This window comes from Bidens hawaiensis, unplaced genomic scaffold (genome assembly GCF_021521415.1).
Source record: "Bidens hawaiensis isolate Kalapana, Puna unplaced genomic scaffold, B.hawaiensis_p1.1 tig00419493_1, whole genome shotgun sequence".
Lineage (NCBI taxonomy): Eukaryota > Viridiplantae > Streptophyta > Magnoliopsida > Asterales > Asteraceae > Bidens > Bidens hawaiensis.
The window spans coordinates 67,927-85,655 of record NW_027506836.1 but is presented as its reverse complement, the minus strand read 5'-3'; the positions used below and the strand labels follow the sequence as shown (position 1 = coordinate 85,655).

General features: G+C 34.3%; 1 pseudogene; it reads left to right on the top strand.

Moving 5' to 3' along the window:
• Positions 1–7,627: 7,627 nt before the first annotated feature.
• Positions 7,628–9,049, top strand: LOC143618622 (UDP-glycosyltransferase 88B1 pseudogene; annotated as a pseudogene).
• Positions 9,050–17,729: the final 8,680 nt, after the last annotated feature.

The window sequence follows — 17,729 nt, the reverse complement described above, 5'->3', positions numbered from 1 at the left end:
GGTACTAACAAGGAGCAAATAACCCAACTGAGAGATTCATACGTGAATAACTAGAGCAGTAGACGGCACATAAAACCATGAATAAATTTCAAGTTTATTGTGTAGGTTTTTTATTATTATTATTATTAAATAAGTTGATTGTGAGTTCACAAATGCATATGATTAATTAGCTGTTTATTTATTTCCTTAATTATTTGTTAATTACTTGTCAAATTTGAACTCACAAAATTTGGCAACATACCGCAACATATAATTTCCTTAAAGAAGAAACTTGCCTATTAGTTTTGCCATTTAATAATATATCATTTAAAAACAAAATTTTATCTTATCTTTTTATCTTCTTTTCCCTTTATCATGCGGGCTAACGTTTACAATTTCATCTTGCAACATGTGTGTGTATGGAATGTTTGTTGCTTCATCTGTTTTACCTAAGGCATAGTTTGGATCGATAATATAAAAGGCCGAAAGACTTATCTCGTTCATGGCATCATTCCTACCAACTTCCCAAACGTGATTTGCTTCCCGCTAAGAGTTGGGGTATTTTGTCCTCTTGAAAGGTTATTAATTTAATAGCTAAAATCTAATATTATAATTTAAAGGTGATATTTCATCGAGGGTTTGGGCTTGCAACTTAACATGTTATAGTCAATTTTCAATACGACATTTAATTATTCACGTAGAAAAATTTCAAATAATGATCTAAAAGTTAGGTTGCTATAAGTTGTAAAGTTACAAATGTTTTAGGTTTATTATATACCTATTAATAAAGAAAAAGCAAAATATGAAATATATTGAGTAGTTTCAAAGGGAAGAAGTTTCATAACTTTTTAGCTATTGATGTTAAAGTTCACTAAATAAAATGATGGTATTGTGTTAGAAGTTATCCTAGGTGTTATGGTAAAAGTGATTTGATCACTATGCATAACATGTTAATTGTTAAGGTTCACCCAATATAGACTTTAAAAGTTTGTAAATGTAGAACAAGTCATGCCACTTGTTTGTTAAAATATGAATTTTCTCTAGGATAACTTAGCATACAACCATATGAATTTTCTACATGATCATGTGGGGTATTCTATCATCTTAATATCTAGTGTTTTGTGTCACACAACTATACTACTTACTATGAGAAGTTTCTTTGTAGCTTCCAACATTTTAAAGTTTGTATTTAAGTGACATAAGTTGAGCCACCACTGGGGCTTTACTCAAATTGGGAATTGAGTGATGACTTAATTAGACAATTGGTATACGACACACAAGTCTAAATTTATCTTTTATTTTGTTAGACAAAGAATAAGATGTCAAATTTTATATTAGCTGAAACTACATGAAGCATTTAAAACGTCAAAAAAAGTGATTGTGTGCGCTGAAAATTATCAAAATCTTGAAACTTATTGCTAGAGGTAAAGTTTGGATTCATTCAATGAGTCGCTTAAAAACAACGCATCTTGAAACTTATTGCTAGAGGTGAAGTTTGGATTCATACAAAAATCATTTGTTATTCTCTTAATTTGGTGTTCTTTGCCAATTTTGACTTCCAAATGCCAAACCGATTAAGCTTCAGGTTTTTTCTTTTATTCTTGTGATCAACCATAGGGTATGTTTGAGTCATTTTTCTGCATGTTTCTATCATTTAGAACATAACGTTTTGTTGAAATCAATTTGACACTAGCTTAAGTTCATCATAACGAACTTGACTCGTTTATACACATTCAGTTCGATTTTGTTATTTTTTATCCAACAAATAAAATCTAGTTCTTTTCATCTCATCAACTCAAAAATAATGTTTTTGACAAGTCGGAAAGCCGTGTGGTAAAATCCTCTAATGAATGTTGTATAAGCTACAACACTTTTGTAACTTAAGGAAGATATATAGGCACCCTCGATCCTTTCTTGCCTACACACAATCCGTCTTCTATCTTATATATCTTATATGTCTTGGAGTGCAAACTCCATTTGAAGATTTTCAGAAGGCTTGGTCAAAAGTGGTATAAAATGTTACTGTCATTGGTTATTCTTGGATTTCCAAATTACTTGACATTACACATCATCACCTGAAAAGAAACATCCATGTATGCTTGGTCAAGGTTTCGAGAGTGAGAGAACAAGAACACACAAAATCCAAGGCTCGGTGAAAACCATAACTTGATGGGGATGTTGTGTGAAGTCCATAAGCATTTCGTGTGTTACTTGCTCAAACTAAACATCATACGTTTTGAAGAAGATTGTTCTTTATGAGTTTTCATCATGACAATCTTTGTTTTGGGTGACACCTTATTGGAGCTAATTGCTTGGCGTGGATACTTTTTGGCAACGTCTTTCTAAAGGACAACATTTCTCTTCGAATGTTTTAGCTATCTAAATCTTCAATGGTTTTTATTCTTCTAGTTTTTGGCTTTTTTTCAAGTGGATCAATGGTGAGAGTTTTATAAAACATTTACAAAATGCTGTATATCATAAGTCCTCTCCCTAGCTTAATATTTTTATAAAAGATATACAAAATCCCAACACCCACCTATACTTTTCCATGTTTTCTAGGTCGGCCAATCTTAGCCGCCTTTGACACTTGCTTATTTATTGTTCTATGATTGGTTGATTATCAATACGCCTATTATGTAATTTATTTTGGGGTCAAATTGCTTATTTAGATAATTTTTTCCACTATTATTATTATTATTAATTTACAATTTCCATACAACTTCTTAGTTGTATCTTAGGCTTTAGTGTTTGTACAAGGTGGTTTAGAGATTGTGTATTATGCTGTAGTGTTTGTAGTGAATCCTTTTGTCCATTATCATGGTACAACATTTCTTGCTTTATATACAATTAAGCATAACTTAATCTTCCATGCTACGTGTGTGCTTCAATCGATGGTAGTAGTAGTAGAGATAACTACAGCAGATCAAGGTGTATGCCTGTATGGTGCGGGAACTTCAATCGGTGTGTGCATGTTGTATACAACGGAGAGAGTGACCTAAGATTCCGACCATAGACTTATGTGATGATTTCATCACCACATCTGTCTTGCTGGCGTCACCGTCGCACGAACTCGCTTGACCCTAACTTGTAAGATCCTAGCGTACATGGGATGATTGGTAGATGGATTGGCTTACCGAAAAGATTTTATTTTTTTGTGGTTGGTTTTCAATAGTTAGAAGTTAAAACCACCTCTCTTTTGTTTCTTCAAAACCATATATGTTCAATTCAACGGATTTGTAGACTAAAAAAAATAAATTCTTTTTAGCTATGGTTGTAGCAATAGCTTAAAAGTAAATACAAAGTAAAAAGTCTAGAAACCTGCTTTGGCTCTACTTTCTAATATTCCCTAACCAAAATAGACCAACCTAGAGCAATGTGCACATATAATGCATAAGGGTACATGGAATATAACATAACCGTCACAAGTATACCATTTATACATTTATTCGAAAACTTAAAAACAATTAAGATCTAAACCTACAAACCACTTCACATATGATGAGACACATTAAGATATAGAGTTAAGGTTGATTATTGTACTAAAACTAATTTATATAAATTCCTTTTGTAACAACTAACGTTATGAATTATAATGTTATGACTTTCCTTTATCATCTTTCATTTAGCAAATAACAAATAATAAAAACAAGTTAAAAGGAAAAACACAAACTATAAATTATGTTTTCAGTTAAGTTCTATTAGAATTACTATACGTACTAATAATAAAGTCAACTTAACTACATCACAAATAATAAAGTAATAAAGCCAACAAAGTATTATAAAGAGTAGCCACCCCATCATGTTACAAAGATTAATCACCCTGGTCTAAAAACTAGTTAAGTTATAAATAGTAGTATATGATATATTGAAAAATTTTCATGTAAAAGCATGTTATGCAAATAATAAATGTCTGGAAAAGATTCTTCGATAAGATATATCGTATTGTTTTTTTAACATGTATTGACAACCACCCGCACTACTAGAAAACTGGGCATTTGCGACAACATTTCCGGTCGCAAAACGGTCGCAACTGTCTTGTGACCGCTTTGCAACCAAATATGCGGTTGGAAAAACGCAGGTCGCAATTGCTCTGTTGTGACCGTTTTGCAACCGCTGTTACATTTGCAATCGGCTGCAGTGGCAGATCTTGCCACTCTGTTGCCGTCGCAATACTTGCGACCGCTGCTGCAGTGGCAGATCTTGCCACCCTGTTGCCGTCGCAATACTTGCGACCGCTGCTGCAGTGGTAGTTCTTGCAACCGCTGCTGATCTTGTGACTGTTGATGCAGTCGCAGATCTTGCGACTGTTGCTGCTGCAGTTGCAAACTTTGTGATGGACCTTCCGACAGCTACCCAATGGATTTGCAGCCATTCCTTTACTATTTGGCGGCATTACAGTAGCAATTTATTTGCTAATAACTACTATTTGGTAGCATTGTTCTTTGCAAAAAAAATATTAAAATGTTTTTTATATACAAATATTTACAAAATCATATACATAGATACAAACACAAATCAAACTAAAAATCTCTATCAAAGATGTTCAATATTAACAAACCTAACAAAACAAATAAAAAAGTTATCACGTTTGCAACCTCATGCGTGACAAAGTCAGTGATTGCACAAGCACCTTCAACCTTCCCATCAACCGCCACTGTTACACATGTGCGTGCCAGTTTTTCATCTTCTGAAAAGTAACTCTTGGTCTCGGGGTAAACTGGAACATTAGATATCTTCGTGAGTGTCTTGTTACTAAAAGGTTCGGGTTCATGAAACCATCATCACTTGACATTGAACCCAAAAGCAACATGGTGGCTGCAACAACTGTGGTGGATGCCATTGCTATAGCTACAGGTGGCAGAGTATGGTTGAGTCCCTTCATAGGTGGCTACCAACAACAAATTCTTGATTTGTGAAAACAGAGTGTTAAGTGAATATTAATAGAATAAATAATAACAACAACCTGGCATTGGAATGAAAGAGGTATAAAAATAACAAACCTTGGCAATTTGTTTGCCACCAATAGCATATTTAGCATCTTCATTGTTTGGATTAATTATCATTGAACATCTTGGCAGCAACATACATGTTGATGTCATTGCTATTGCCGCGGGTGAGAGAGTATGGCTGTGAGTCCCTTCATAAGTGGTTACGGCCAACAACAAACCTCCAACGAAAATAAAGCTCTCTCTCTTTTCTGATCATTTCCATTTTCCAATAATAAACTCTCTCAGAATCTGAAATCCGCGTAACTTAAAATCATCAATAACAGAACAATTTGCATCAAATCAATAACTAGGGGCAGCTAAAACCACTTCCCTCTTTCTGTTTAATTATTCATCCAAACTAGGTGTCCAATTGTTTAATTTAGGTTAAGCAGTAACAGAAACATGTGCATCTAACAGATTAAATAAATATTAACAATAATAAAAAATGCGTGCCTTTAATTAATTTTGCTAAATGGAAGCTGCTCCATCACTAAATGCTCGGAATGATGTGAGCTGCAAACTTAGCACCATAGTAACTTTTGCCACCAAATATCAGCTGCGATCCATACTTGGTGTCCAATTGTTCAATTTAGGTTAAGCAGTAGCAGAAACACCCTTGTAAATAACTTATGTAAAAAAGTAATATAAAGAATTAAGATTTAAGGAACTGACTTATATATGTATTAATAAATTAATATAACAATTAAACAAAGTTTACCATAGCTGCCAACAGTTGCTAAATATCTTCCATCAGCTAAAAATGCAATTGCATTAATAGGACTTTAGCTAATATGTCATCTAGCAATAGTTACTCTGTTTCACAAGATATAATATATTAATTAAATTGTTTGCAGTTGTGAAATTATGTAATTGTATTATTATCAAGAAAAGTTGGTTAGTACCTTACTAGAGCATGTTAATGAGCGAGCGTGATCGAGTACAAACATCTTCGTTTTCTTCACGAGCGAATACGAACATGCAACGCATTCATTTAATTTTTTGTGTTTGATCGTTTATTCGGTTAAAGTTAAATGAACAAACACAAGCATGCTCTGTTCGTGTTCGTTTGCAGCCCTAAGTATATGTAAATGAAACTCACTTCACATAATAGAACTGTAAGTCTACTTATAGCATCAAGCGATGGAAAAGCATTACTGTTTATATAGTCAAAATAGAATGCAACTATATCAAGAAATGAAGAATTCACAAAGTAAGGAGATTCAAATTGTATTTTTCATAAACTCTGAACTGTTGTTAAGAGCTCCAATCTTTGTTATAATGACGAGCATCAACTAGCTTCTTTCCAGCATCTTCCAACAATAAGCTCATAGATCCAAAGTAACAGTATCGGATAATAAGAGGTGACCTTCCATTGACGAGCTTTTTCAAGCTCATTGTATCTACAATTTCAGGATCCACAACCTCAAGTGGAGCACTCAACTGCTTTGGCCACTACAATTTCAAAATCCTCACCGTTAAAAGCCGATTCACACACAAAATAAATGAACGAGCACCAAAATAACCTAAAAGATGAATTTAAACTTACAGCCAATTCACACACAATTATCAAATCATCTTCATATAGGGCATGTGCATTAATACTTGTACCTAATCAAACAATTCATGAATTAAACCGACGAAGGTTCCAGACACGAGTTACGTACACGAAGCTTCAATTTCATCAAATTAAAGTACCGAATCGAACGATTAACAAAATTAGGTTTTAAACAATCAAAACCTTAACGAAAGTAAGGTTCTAGACACGACTTACTCACATGAAGCTTCAATTTCATAAAATTAAAGTACCGAATCGAGTGATTAATGAAATTAGGGCTTACAAAATCATCAAGCACTTCATTAATTGAATCGACGAACTTTATAGACACGAATTACACACGCGAAGCTTCAATTTCACCAAACTAAAGTACCGAATTGAACACTTAACGAAACTAGGGCTTATAGAACAACGATGATGAAAGGTAGAAATAGAAAGAAATAAGAGTACGTGATTCGAAGATGAAGAGGCTTGAATCTCCATGTGAAATTGAATGATTAGCTTTGAAGATCTCCCATGAATTATCCAGTGATAGGTGGTGGCCTGGTATGGTGGAAAGGAGATTTGGGGTTTGTTTATTTTGATGGGATGATTTGATGACCGATTAATATAATAGTTGACCTAAGTCCCCCTACTCCTCCAGATCACGATGGGGAGACCCGGTCATAAAACATTTTAATATGTGGATTATATTTTGCTACCGCTAAAACCGTCACAATTCATATATTTTTCCTGCAATTTGCAACCGAAAATAAACGGTCGCAGAAACTCCGACTGCCGGTTGCAAAAACACCGACCGCCTACCCATCGGTTGCAAAAAACTTTGACCGCCTAGCAACCGGTTGCAAAAACTCCGACCGTCTAGCCATCGGTTGCAAAAAAAACTCCGACCGCTTAGTCATCGGTTGCAAAAACTCCAACCACCTAACCACCGATTGCAAAAACTCCGACCGCCTAGCCATTTCGGACACACAGAAAATGGAAGACAACACTCGTTTGTTTGTTTGCTTTTATTTAAAAACGTTTCAAAACCTCACCTAATTTTCATATAATTTTATATAACTTCATACTCCATTCATTCTTAATCTCTTAAGCAATCACACAAATGGCGACTATAGTTTTGTATCCATCTCCGGGCATGGGCCACCTCATTTCAATGGTGGAGCTCGAAAAACTCATTACCAAACACCACCCTTCGTACTCCATCATCGTCCTGACTCTTATCCCCTCATTCAACACCGGCAAAACCGCCTCCTATGTCCGTCACATGTCTGCCACCTTCCCCGCGATCTCCTTCCACCACCTCCCTGATATCCCTCTTGATCCCCTAGTTTTCCCTTCAATGGAAGCCATCATCTTCGAACTCATTCGACAAAGCAACCCCAACGTCCATCAAGCTTTACAATCTATTTCCTCATCTTCTAACATCACCGCGTTTGTCATGGACACTTTTTGTATGTCGTCTATGCCTGTGGCTAAGAAGTTTAACCTGCCTGTTTACTACTTCTTTACTTCCGGTGCATGCTGCCTAGCACAATCCCTTTACGTTCCTACACTTCACAAAACCACTACTAAAAGCTTTAAGGATATGAATACACTCATCCATTCTCCGGGTTTGCCACCAATACCGTCATCGGATATGATAAGCCTACTTCTTGATAAAACCTCTATTGATTATTCTAGTTTTCTTGAGATATGCGAGCACTTGCCCAAATCAGCTGGAATCATCATCAACACGTTTGATTCACTGGAGCCAAGAGCGATTAAAGCAATAACTGACGGAGTTTGTGTCCCAGATGGACCTACACCACCAATCTACCGTGTGGGACCGTTGGTGGCGGCTGGTGCTGATGGTTCACATGAGTGCTTGAATTGGCTAGATTTGCAACCGAGCCGAAGTGTTGTGTTTTTGTGCTTTGGGAGTTTGGGTGTGTTTTCGAGTGATCAGTTGAAGGAGATTGCGAAGGGGCTGGAGAAGAGTGGATATCGGTTTCTTTGGGTGGTTAGAAGCCCACCATCAAACAAAAAAGAAGACTGTTTTCTGCCGTCCCCAGAGCCGGACTTGGATCTACTCCTACCTGAAGGTTTCTTGGATCATACAATAGATAGAGGGCTCGTGGTGAAGAAATGGGCGCCACAAGTGGCTGTTCTCAACCACAAGTCTGTGGGTGGCTTTGTGACACACTGTGGGTGGAACTCAGTCTTGGAAGCTGTGCGTGCTGGGGTCCCAATGGTGGCATGGCCGCTTTATGCAGAACAAAGGTTTAATAAGGTGGTGTTGATCAGCGATGACATGAAGTTGGCGTTACCAATGGAAGAATCAGAGGGTGGGATGGTGACGACAATAGAGGTGGAGAAGCAGGTTAGACAGTTGATGGAGGCGGATGAAGGTAAAGTAGTTAGAGAGTTGGTAGTGGCAAAAAAAGAGGAGGCGGCTAAGGCGTTGAATGAGGGCGGGTCTTCCCGGGTGGCTCTGTCGAAGTTAGTTGCATTGTGGTAGTCACTCATGTCGAAATAAGTAATGGTAAACATACTCGTCCTATTGTTTTTACTCCCCTATCCTATTAATCTATCATTGATGTGATGGAAGCTATATATAGAAATAATATTAAAATGTCGCAACTCACAACTAAGCTTTAAAATCGGAATAACCTTACTAAGCTTTAGCAAGTGTATCGGTTTGTAACATTCGTTAATTATCAAACCTGAAAGCACGATGTGACACCCTGCACTTTCACGTTAACACTGTTAACCCGAACTCCGTTATCTTACATGTCATGTATAATATTTACACCAGTAAATAATGAGTCACATACATGAGTCTGTCAGTACGCGTTGGTGATTAATGTTGAATCGGATATGTTTAAATAATTCGGATATGATTGTTATGTGCCAGATGATTTTATGTGTTACATGATTTAGTACATTATTCTTGCTTAACATGTTATTAGTTATTATATAAAAATAATACTTCAAGCATATGTTTATAATATTATCTATGTGAAACTACGTGCTAAATAATTATATGTTTAGTTCGTAGCTTGTTGTGTGAAATTTTGATTGATTGCGCGTCATTTGTACGTTTTCGGCTTTTATAAAATAGTTTTAACAAAGATATCAACGAGAATTTGTTTTTATTAACACGGGTTAGTATTTTAGTCATAATGATTTGTTATAACCCGGTTCATTGTTAAAAAATTCGTTTAAAGCCAAACTTGTTTCAATAGGGACCATTCTTGTAAAATTGATTAAAATATATTAAATAAAACAACCCAACCCTAAATCCCCCCTAATCAGATGTCGACCTTTCTTTCTTCTCCCTCTATCATGAACTACACACACACACAAGTCCAATTCAATCTTGATTCTTGCAATTGGTGGTGTCTTTGAGTGATTTTCATCATTCCTAACGTTAATTGGTAAGTTTTATGTACCAATTTCATGTTTTGATGAGTTTTTGATAAACCTTAATTTTCCAAAGTTTTGTAATATTGATGATTATGATCTTAATTGACGAATTAGAACCCTAGAGATGTCATAAACATGTTAAGGTTTGATTTTTGATAACAATAGTTTGCTGACTGATTTGTTCTTGTTTATTGTGGTGACTGTAACTCAATGATAGTTAGGTTCTTTTGATTGCTTCTTGATTCTAAGATATAGTATTCTGAGTCTAGTTTCCAAAAAGGTAAATTTTGTAGTTTTTGAACGAGTTTTGAATAGTTTTTATGATTTTACAAACAAATGTGTCAAAGCTGACGTGGGGAGTCAGATTCTATTCTATCTTCCCGACATCGTAACTCTTTTATTATAAAACTAAATGGGTTGGTTCCACTTCTGGAACTTAGTATTAAGAGTTTAGAAGGCAAACCAATTAGCCTTGCATAATTTGGATAAATGATTTGAGAGAACCATGAAACTACTTTTTGTTGCACAATATATATGCTAAACTGTTGGTACTTATCTGCAACGATTGAATTATTGCGAGTTTTGTATGCATGAGAAAAATATAATAAAAATTGTTTGAGAAACCTAATTCATATATGCTACTGTGGTAAATTCTGTAGAATTTATTTATAAGTTTTTCTTAGAGAATAAAATCTTTGTCTTTTAAACTGCTTGATCAGAATTTGAATTATATAAAAATTGCTTGATGATTTGATCATGATGTGACATAGGATGCATGCTAGAACAACCAAAAACTATTGAACTTAATTGCAATCACCAAAGATTCGTTAGGTCAAGTTTGTGTTTGTGTGTGAGTCCATATGTGGTCTTAGAGTCATGTGTTGTTGAACACACTCTCATAACTTATACACTTATACTAGGTAACAGTTAGCAAGTCAAGTGCATCCTTTTGGTTTTTAGAAAAGTCTATTACATGCGATACCAGGTGAGTTCATGCTTTTTCCTATTTGTTTTCTTGAGTGAAAACACAAAGCTATTTTCGTATACTTTTTTTCTGGATTGAAAACACAACATTTTCCCTTACTCGTTTTCTGGATTGAAAACACAAAACATTTGCTTATACTTGTTTTCTAGGTTGAAAACACGGACATACTTATATACTGGTTTTTTGGAGGAAAACGCAGCGACTTGTTTTGGATATGTGTAGTTTCTTATATATCATAGTTATATACTAGATGCCCTCATATCACTTAAAGTCCTTACATACCTTGAACCATTAGGATGGGATCGCGGGAAATTTAAGTAGTACTACTGGGTTTGACAAACTCACTTCGGTTTTGCTTTGTGATATACTTGGTAAGAAGGTATACAAACAGCCAGCTTCGGTTCAAACATTAGTAGCTTGTAATGAGTTAGCTTCCATGGTCTATTCGGAAAATGCTAAATCTACATTCACTTCTTATACTATGTATAGTATATATACTGCTTTTTACTACAACTTATGAACTCACCAAACTCGTGTTGACCATTGAGTATTTATACTTGCCTAGGTTGCTAGATGTGCTAAGGAGGGGGTTGCATTGCATATGTCTAGAGTCGCACTTGCCAAATGAAGTTTTATTTGATATTGTTTACATTTGATGGGTTGTGCATGTTTGAGCAAGTGGCTATTTATTTTTAAACCATTTACTTTATGCTTCCGCAAAACTTTTACTGATTGGCTTGGTTTATGTTTCTCATGTTTGGATGAGACTTAATAATGTTTTGAATATTTTAAATTGGTTGTTTGGTATAACGAATGAGCTAGATCCTGGTTGTTTTCCAACTTTGACTTCCAAAACCCAAACCGATTAAGTTTCAGGTTTATTTTATTCTTGTGATCAACCATCGGATATGTTTGAGAACTTGACGCTATGTTGAAATCAATTTGACACTAGCGTAAGTTCATCAAAACGAACTTGACTCGTTTATACACATTCGGTTTAGTTTAGTTATTTTTTTTCCAACATATAAAATCTAGTTCTTTTCATCTCATCAACTCAAAAATAGTATTTTTAACATGTCGGAAACGATCCCATCATAAAAGTTGAGTTTGGGTCTTACCGGAAACGAACCACTCGCTTAAACTCGTTTTTGGGCCGTTTGAGATTTTCTTGAAACGAACCCAACTTAATAACATGACTAAGATATATTATGACCCAAACTTGTAAATAATTAAAAATAACCATCTTATAAACTTTATGACGAAACTCTAAAAATATACAATTATAGAGTAAATATATATATTTGCTTTCAAAGGTTTAAAACACTAGACCATGAACCGAATCTTCTAAGTATTTCATTTCCGTTTATTTTCTTGAATTCGATATTGAACCTAGAAATATTTTCTAGGGCCGCTTGTCGAACTGAACTCGCCTGGTTCAGCTCGCTTAAACGTTCAATTTCATCTTTTGTCCACTTAGCTTTATCAAGTGAATTTTCAGAACCCCTTTTTAACGCTTTACGATATATTTGGGGTGTAGCAAGTTACTAATTTTTACCTCATTAGTTATGCACTTTTTTTCAAACCGATTCGCATTATATCATTCGTGTTGAATATTATTCTTTCATATTGTTCATATGTGAAAACGTGTTTATTGTTTTTCTGGTGGAAGAGACGCATACACATACACATGCGCATACACATACACATACACATAGTGGGATGGTCTGACGGGATGTACATGTGCCGCATAACGCTTCAACTTCGGTTGCTATGCATGGTGGCTCTCATTTCCCCTATTACTTCGGTTTCGGCTAAAGGAACGGGAGGATAAAATTATTCGCTTTCATTTACTTTATGCCAGAATATATATTGCATGATTATTAGTGAATCGCACGTTTTCTTATATATACCTACAGAAACTTATGAAAGCTCACCAACATTATTTTGACCAAGTATATTATTTTAAAGCTGCAGGTTGAGGTTTAATTTGAAGATTTTAAGACTACTAGATAGTTGGACAATTATGTTATTAGAAACATATCTTATTGAAATTCAAAGTTCTTGTATTGTTATTTGATTCATGCAAATTGTGTACTTGTGATTTAATAAAATGAAATAATTATATTTGTCACATTAATAGTGTCATGAGCTTGTGAGCAATCTGTACGACATATTCCGCCCTGGCATATTACGCCTAGTGTCGGGGTGTTACATATCAGTCGTGTAGCAGCACAGAAAAGCAAGTCTGTATATCGAACTCGAAGACACTTCAGGTGGCTCAGAATACTAAATCCTAACCAAGTCCCGCCTAATAACCTAATTTGTTTATTTTAATTTATTTTATAACTAACTTATTTAACTAATTTAATTAACTTAACAAACTTAATGAGAATTTAACTGATATGGAGAAACGATTACCTAGGCTAAGAATCCTATTGACAGTTTAATTGTTTCTATGGAATTAACCAATCACACGACACTAGAATCTAAAGATAAATCAACTAAAGCTCGCTAGATCACCTCTCGGTCTTATTAACTAACTAACATCTCCTCTCAAACTCAATGAGACAAAACCCAATTAAAATTTGTACTAGGAACTCTAGGGATAAAGGGGTAACAATATCTAACCCAATCTAAGACATTTATTCGCATGCAAATCTAAACCGGACAAGACCAAAACTCGCTCTCGCGCAACTCTAACCTAACCGAATAAAGGCACAAGACAAACCGACTCCATATTACCAGTAGCGAAGCTTGGACTAAGAAACTGGGGGGAGATGTATACAAAATTTCACAAACGAAGAGGGGGGGGGGATGTCAACCAGGCAAGTTCAGCAGTTACACGTCCAAGAGATCGGTACTCGGCTTCAGCTGAGCTCAAAGAAACAGTAGGCTGCTTCTTAGATTACCAAGAAATCGGAGAGCCCCCAACTGAAATATAAGAACCACTAACCGAGCGGCGAGTATTAAGACAAGCTGCCAAGTCCGAACCACAGAATGCCTGTAGAGCAAAGGAAAGAGTATTTTTGAAGAATAATCCTTGAGATAAAGTTCCTTTGACATATGAGAGAGTGTGAAGTGCTGCATTCCAATGAGACATCCTCGGGCCTTGCATGAATTGACTCAGAAATTGAACAGCAAAAGCAATATCAGGTCTTATGTGAGTAAGGTAATTAAGTTTACCAACAAGTTTCCTGTATCGTAAAGGATCATCAAGAACAAGTCTCTCATGAGCTTTAAGTTGTAAATGATGAGGCAATGGAGAGTTGGTGACAAAAAGATTGGAAGTATCAAATTCGGAAAGCATGTCCTTAGCGAACTTGCGTTGATACATGATAACACATTTTGTAGTGTAAAGAACCTCCATTCTCAAAAGATAATTGAGACTTCCCAGATCTTTGATTTTGAAAGATGAATCCTGGAAAGTCTTGAGATTATTGATCTCTTCCAAATTATTCCCATTGACTAAAATATCATCGACATATACAGCGACATAAACCACTAATGATCCCATAGACTTTGAAAACAAGGAATGATCATTCTGTGTAAGACCCCGAATCCCGGGAATCCTATAGTTGGTAACCACATCCACAATTTCACCAAAAATTTAAAACCAAACGTTTCATTTTATTTAAAACCAGCTCAGAGTAATTTAACAACGGAAATTCATAAGCATAAAAAATTCCCAAAACCGGAAAAATACCAAATGATAAGCAGTGGGAAAAAGTTAAGTATCTAAAATGCCAAAACTAAATATAAAGTGAAGTGTTTGTTTTATTTTAAAGTCCTCATCTAGAAATGCCATCAAGTCCGAGTAGCATCCAGCACGTCCAAGTGGTAACATGCACTCCTTAACCTGAAAGTCAATCTAACATACACACAAAGTCAGCTAGAGCTGAGTGAGTTCAAGTTTTTCATAAACAATATTTCATACTTTATTTCAAAGTTATAGTTCTAAACAACAGAGAGGATAATAATAAAATAAATAAATATAGTTCACCAAATAATACATTCATCATCGAACACACGTACACGGGCCTCTCAACCACGAGTCAAGACTTGAGTAATATATTTGACCCAGACGCGGTAAGACCTAAGCACGTGACACGAGCCTCTCCACCACGAGTCAAACCCGAGTAATATATTTGACTCGGTCACAGCTTACACATCCAAACACGTGATACGGGCCTCTCCAACACGAGTACAACCCGAGTAAAATCGTTTTTAAGTAATAATTAGTTTTAATTAAATCTTTTTCTAAAAACCGCTTGACATCGTATGTCCGCCTTTGTTTAATAATTAATTTAGTAGTATTAAAATTAGCACTTTCCTTGAGTTCCTGTGAAGACGACCTTACTTACCCGTACTTGTTATAGGTATTTAAGTCTTTAAATAATTGTTTTTGAGTAGACTGCGACAACCTACGTCAAAATGGCCTTTTAATTAATATTGTCTACAAATCTTTTTAAGTAATAATTAGTTTTAGTTAAATCTTTTCATAAAAACCATTTGACATCGTCTGTCCGCTTAGATTAAATAATTAGTTATAAATTAAATAAACTTGCACTTTCCTTGAGTCCCTGTGGAGACGACCTTACTTACCCGTACTAGTATAGGTATTTAAGTCTTAAAATTAATTGTTTGAGTAGACTGCGACAGCCTACGTCAACAGTGTGTACATAAATTGATTTTATTTATATCACAAAATGATTTTTTTTAAATGAATTTAATAAAAAAATTGGGGGTGCAAAAATGTACCCGAGAATGCTTCTTTCTATTGAAAAATTCATCCTCGGTGTGTCATATGTATAATTGAAAGAATTTTGGTTATGAACCAATTTCGGAAATAAGACTTCTCATACAATAGTAGTTCTAACCACTCAGCCTAAATACAAAAGAGGCGTTACCGTTATTGATATATTTATCAATTTGCCACCCATCAAAGGAAAGTAGGACATTAAATTGTAGCAATGGATGTTCTTCAAGAACTATGTGTTTCTGAGCTACACCATGAAAAAGATTTTGATAAGTTTTAGAGGTTGTCATAATGACAATATAAAAAATAACATCTTAACCCATTCAATTTTGTGAATATTTTGTTTCATTTAAGCATAGTTTTGCATGACATGCTTCCCATACAATGTTCTGATCACCATTTAAGAAAAAATTAATGTTGACATAAATATTTCAAATTTGATAAAGGTTAGAAGCATTGATAGGCATGAGGTTGGCATGTCGAAAATATTCGCAATCTTTTTTTAAATTTTAATGGAAAAAATAGTCAATTTGCCAAATCCCGAACATTTTGATTATTTCAAAAAATGCCCTTAAAAATAAATTTGAAACCTGAATCATGTTTAAAATTCTAACTTTCATACTTTTGACATTTTAAAGTCAACACTTTGAACTCACAACAAATTTGACGATAAATCTATTTTGCATTCTCAAACTTTTAAAAGCACTCAAAATTTTCATTTTTGGCCCGTAACAAATTTTGACCTAAATGCAGTTAACTTGTACTAAACAATCTATTTACCAACTTTTGACCCATAAAATCTAATTTAAGTTCCACAAAAAACCCGAAACAATTTTCATTTGAAAAACATGATTTGTTGTTGATTTTTAAAATTCATCAAGTATTTTAAAATATATAGTAAAATAAAATGTTAATATTTATATTTATAAAAATATATAGATATTATATAAATATAGTGTAAAAGAAAAGTGAATAATTATTGATTTATTACATATATTAGGGTATATTAGTTTTGGAGGGAAAAAATTGTGAGAATTAACCAAAACATGACAAGTATCCACATTTATTTTACTTTATTAGAATAGGTAGATATATACATGTATGTTTCTATAGAGGTGCTTGTGCGGTGCAGCCGATAACATATACATCAAGTAACATGCTTATTATTATTATTATTTTATTTTTTTTAATTAAGAAGCTATAACAATGCTATAATCAAGTTAAAGAGAATATCATACTTATTATTATGGTGTGATTTATTTAATAAATTATTAACATAGAAAACGTTATGGTTGTTTAAATATTGAAGAGAAAGTTGGTATAAGAATGAAATTAAAAGGAAATACATGGATAAAAAAGGAAGGCCAAAAATGTATGTATTATGTAAATAACCTAAACTTAGGTAATGATATTTAACTATTTTTTAAATAACAAAGTTCGTGGATGATTGTTTCTAAAAGAAAATTGTCCCGTAAACTACTAACCATATGCATTAAACAGTATAATAAACTTAAATAGTTGTATTACTTAATTTAATTTGTCCTTGTGTTATGGATATATGATGGAATAACAAATATAATGATTTATACTAGGTTAAATATCGTGTTACACACGGATGAAAAATATATAAAACTTCATATATATATATGTGTGTGTGCGCGTGTGCACGCGCGTGCGCATGTGCGCGTGTGTTACATACATTTTAATGAATTGTAAATGTCGGATAATATAGCATTATTATTATTATAAGGTATCACATTGTTATTTTAATTAAAAAAACCCAACATACAAAAGACAAATAGAAAAAAAATAACAATTTAAAACATAATTATAAGTTATGTCACATATTTATAAATTATACAATGAAACAAAAAGACATATTAACTAAAAGGAAAAATGGTTTTTATTGGTCCCAACTTTTTCATTTTTGCCGGCGTTGGTCCCAACTTTCATTTTGGCTGGCAACGGTCCTAACTTCAACATTCGTTGCTTCCACCAGTCCGCGACTGACGGAGCACTAACTCCGTTATGTTTTTGCTTACGTGTCAATCTGAGTTG